Genomic DNA, 4822 nt, shown 5'->3' with positions numbered 1-4822 from the left:
ACTTCGAACCGTCACTAAATGAACTATTGGGGACACTACCTGTATGATTTCTAGCAGGGGGAAAACAAAACAAAACCTGGGATTCCATCCCTTAAGGCAAGGGGAAAAAATAACGAGGCAGCCAGCAAGAATTCAAGACTCCACTTGCCTTAAAGCCACCCACAACTTGGCTTTATTTGACGATTCAAAATCAAAATATTCATTTTATTCCGCGGGAAAACGCTTTAAGCGCTTCACTCGCCCATTTGTCTCTGTATAATAAGCAGGAGGTTCGTGGAGAGGCTTGGACTTCCTTTGAGTGACAGCAGATAAACGGGGGACCAGGTGGGGGTGGGTGGGTCTCCTTGCATGTTTGAATGCAAAAGATAAAAATAAAATGGGAGATTTCAAAGGTCGAAATCTCTTCACGAAACAATACATGCGGGCTGAGGCTTATTTATTTTTCTTCCTGCAAATCGGCGCATTTTAGGATCCACCTTAGATTAATCCTACGCTCAGATTTGCAGAAACAAATGTCACCCCAAATGTGTTGGTTTTCCTCTCGTTACTCCCCTCCCACTGCCTGGTGGATTTTTTGCGCTGATATAGTCGAGACCCCTGTGACAGGGGTCTAACAATGTGTCCATCATTTTTCTGACGTTCAGGTAATCCTCGATTTACGACCTCAATGGAGCCCAACATTTGTATTGTATTTTCTATTTTCCATTCTATTCTATATTGTATTGTACTGTATTTTACTGTATTCTATTCTATTTTCTATATTCTACATTCTATTCCACATTCTATTCCATTCCATTCCATTCCATTCTATATTCTATAGTCTTATTCTATATTCTATTCTATTCTATTTTCTATATTCTGCATTCTATATTCTATTCTATTTTCTATTTTCTGCATTCTATATTCTTATTCTATTCTATTTTCATTTTCTATTTTCTGCATTCTATATTCTTATTCCATTCTATTTTCCATATTCTATATTCTTGAATTCTATATTCTATTCCATTCTATATCCCATTCCATTCCACATTCTATATTCTTATTCTATTCTATTCTATTCCATTCCATATTCTATATTCCTATTTTTATTCTATTCTATTCCGTCCTATTCTATTCTATTCTATTCTATTCTATTCTATTCTATTCTATTCTATTCTATTCTATCCTATTCTATTCTATTCCAGTATTCGGCATTCGGTATTCCATTCCATTCCTAGACACCCCATTTTCCAACGGAGGGCATTTCCTTGAGGCCGAAAGGCTCCCTGTCTCTTCCACGAACCGGCAACTTCCGAGGAGGTTGTGCGAACGAGGACCCAACCTTGTGAACAGAAGAGTAGACCCACCAGAGGCTGCCAGGAACCCTGATCTAGACGAACATGGAGTGCTGGTCTGGGCAGGCTTATGTAACCCAATGTTCTTGGCCGCCTTGCCAAGAATTTGCTGGCTAGCAAACCTTAGCCATGCGCTCCCACGCATGATTAAATCTACTGCCGGATAGGAAGTGATTCATACGGCTTTCCTAGTATTCTGCCCTTGAGTAATTCAAGTTCCTGCCTCAATATTTTCTCTCTCTCTCTCTCTCTCTCTTTCGTCTTCTCAACTCCGTGACTCAGTTTCTTCGCTCCGGTCAAGGCGGGAGGGTCGTTTTTCTTCCCTATATTCTGGGGGCTTTTTTTTAGACCGTCCGGAAACCGAAACAAAACAGGGGCTGATTCCTGAGCACTAATGCACCATTTCTGTGAAAGGGAGAAATTCAGGAAGCAACTGCAGGGAGTGTTTGTGGTGTGTGTGTGTGTGTGTGTGTGTGTGTACCCCTTTTTCGGTCTTGTGTAGGGAAGAGTGGCATCCAATCCAGGCCCAGCCGGAAAACCTCGCCTAACCCCGCCGTCGTCATCGGATAGAAGTAGAGATGGGAGCCCACAAATCAATCAATGAGCTGGAAGGGACCTGGGAGGTCTTCTAGTCCAACCCCCTGTCTCAAGCAGGAGACCCCGTATCAATCAATCAGTCAGAACAGAGTTGCAAGGGACCTTGGAGGTCTTCTAGACCAACCCCTGATCCATAAGAAAGTTGGAAGGGACCTTGGAGGTCTTCTAGTCCAGAGCGGGCAGCCCCGTGGCCCAAAGAACGGGGAGAGTTGGCCACCGCCGTTGTTCCTCTCTGTTGTATCTCTAAAGTAGCGTTTCTCAAAACGGTTGGAAAGGAGACAATATTCTAAAAAAAATAATCATAATAATTCGTATTCTTGGAAAGCAGCAAAGAACATCCAGCTTGAACTCTGGTTGTTTTTCCGAGCATCTTTGAATCAAGTTAATTCCTTGAAATCTGTCGTCAGCAGGACCATCTCGGCGGGTCGATGGGTCCACAGGTTCTGTTTGCACGTAAACTGGAGCAAATAATCTGGATTTTTATTTACTTTTTTTTTGGGGGGGTTAAGTCCACATTCGTCCGGCCTTGCGCATAACTCTGTGGAACAAGCTGTTCAAGGTGGGAACAGAAATTGTAAAATTCCTGGAGCTGGGGGGGGGGAATAATATAACCCATCATGCACTTCCACTGAAACATATATGGGGGTTCCTCTTCCTTAGCCCAACAAACAGCGCTGGAAAAGACCTTGGAGGTCATCTAGTCTATCCCCTGTTCCATAAGAGAGTTGAAAGGGACCTGGGAGGTCTTCTAGTCCATCCCCTGTTCCATTAGAGAGTTGAAAGGGACCTGGGAGGTCTTCTAGTCCAACCCCCTCACTCAAGCAGGAAACCCTAAACCATTCTGGACAAATGGCTGTCCGGTCTCTTCTTGAAAGCCTCCAGGGATGGAGCAACCCACAACTTCTAAAGGGAAGCCCTTCCACTGGTTCATTGTCCTCACTGTTAGGACGTTTTTCTCCTTAATTCCAGGTTGCAGCGGGTTGGACTAGAAGACCTCCGAGGTCCCGTCCAGCTCTATTTCCAAATTGAATCAAAATCGAATTTTGTCTCCTGTGTGTATGTGTGTGTGTGTGTGTGTGTGTGTTCAAACTGTAACGGAGACCTTGGAAAACTCTGGTCAGAGCAGGCAGCCCCGTGGCCCAAAGAACGGGGAGAATTGGCCACTGCCGTTGTTCCTCTCTGTTGTATCTCTAAAGTTGCGTTTCTCAAACGGTTGGAAAGGAGACAATATTCTAAAAAAATAATAATCATAATAATTCGTATTCTTGGAAACCAGCGAAGAACATCCAGCTTGAACTCTGTTGTTTTTCCGAGCATCTTTGAATCAAGTTAATTCCTTGAAATCTGTCGTCAGCAGGACCATCTCGGCGGGTCGATGGGTCCACAGGTTCTGTTTGCACGTAAACTGGAGCAAATAATCTGGATTTTTATTTACTTTTTTGTGGGGGGTTAAGTCCACATTCATCGGGCCTTGCGCATAACTCTGTGGAACAAGCTGTTCAAGGTGGGAACAGAAATTGTAAAATTCCTGGAGCTGGGGGGGGGGGTAATATAACCCATCATGCACTTCCACTGAAACATATATGGGGGTTCCTCTTCCTTAGCCCAACAAACAGCGCTGGAAAAGACCTCAGAGGTCATCTAGTCCAACCCCCTCTTCTTTAAAAAGCCTCCAATGATGGAGCCACCAGGAACTTCTTGGAGGCCAGTAAAATTGATGTGGGATTACAGAATAACAGAGCTGGAAGGGACCTCAGAGGTCATCTAGTCCAACCCCCTTAGCTGGAACAGCGGTCACCTTTTGCGACCGTCAGAACGAGCCAAGTCAAGGAAGGGGGGTGGGGAGGGGAAGCCGGACTCGCTTAACGACCGTGTGACTTGCTTCGCAGCTGCAGCGATTCACTTAACGACCCTGGCGAGCAATGTTGTAATACGGGCCAAAAGTCACATCTCTCGCTTCGCCGCAGAACCGTCGGACTCAATGACGATGGTCATAAGTCGAGGACCACCTAGTTTCTAGTTAATTGGAATTTCACACCCGAACAACTTAAGATGAACTCCATGTCCTTCCTATACTATGGTTAATGCAATAATACATGTAAAATAAAATAAATCTATCTATAAATCATTGGATTAAAGCCCATGGATTAAAGATCTGGTTGCATTCACCACTGATGAGCAGATCACCTGTTAGACATTTGCATAAATAAGTATAATAAAACACGGGATTCATTTATCCAGAATATCGGGCATTCAAATAAGCGATAAGACCTACAAGTGTATTTAAAAAGCATACATTGACTCAAAGAATATTTGCATTAGATAAGTGAATGGTGCAAAATACAATGAGGAACGTATTCCAACCAGGTGCCGCTTCCAGCAGCGGCACCTCATGAGCAGATGAACAGAACCGGAAGGGACCCTGGAGGTCATCTAGTCCAGCCCCCCTTCCCTGCCCAAGCAGGAGACCTATACCGTTTCTGCCAGGTGGGCGTCCAGTCTCTTCTTGAAAGCTTCCAAGGGATGAAACTCCCAACCACTTCCGAAGGCTGCGTTGATGCGAATCCTACTAGTTTCTGGCCCCTTTGCAAACTACACCAGGACGAGAGAGGCCCAGCCACCTTTTCGAGCCCTGCTAAAAACTGAGATTGCGCCGTGGCTTGAATAAGCTGGCTTGTGGTGTTGTGTCTCCATCAGTATGCACGAGGGCGCTCACCAAGGAAGCCTTCAATGGCTTTGGACCCATTGAAAACAGCAGCAAGCCAAGCGGGAGATATTGTTAAAGGCTGACAGCGCATCGAAGCAACAGGGTGTGTGTGTGTGTGTGTGTGTGTCAAAAGCCCCACTGTGTGGCATCCAAAACGGCCAAGAGTTTGGCAGGCAGTTTGAAC

This window comes from Notechis scutatus, chromosome 16 (genome assembly GCF_049901735.1).
Source record: "Notechis scutatus isolate UNSWTSFEM ecotype Mainland chromosome 16, rNotScu1.2, whole genome shotgun sequence".
NCBI lineage: Eukaryota > Metazoa > Chordata > Lepidosauria > Squamata > Elapidae > Notechis > Notechis scutatus.
The sequence above is the reverse complement of the archived record's forward strand: the minus strand, read 5'-3'. Positions refer to the sequence as shown.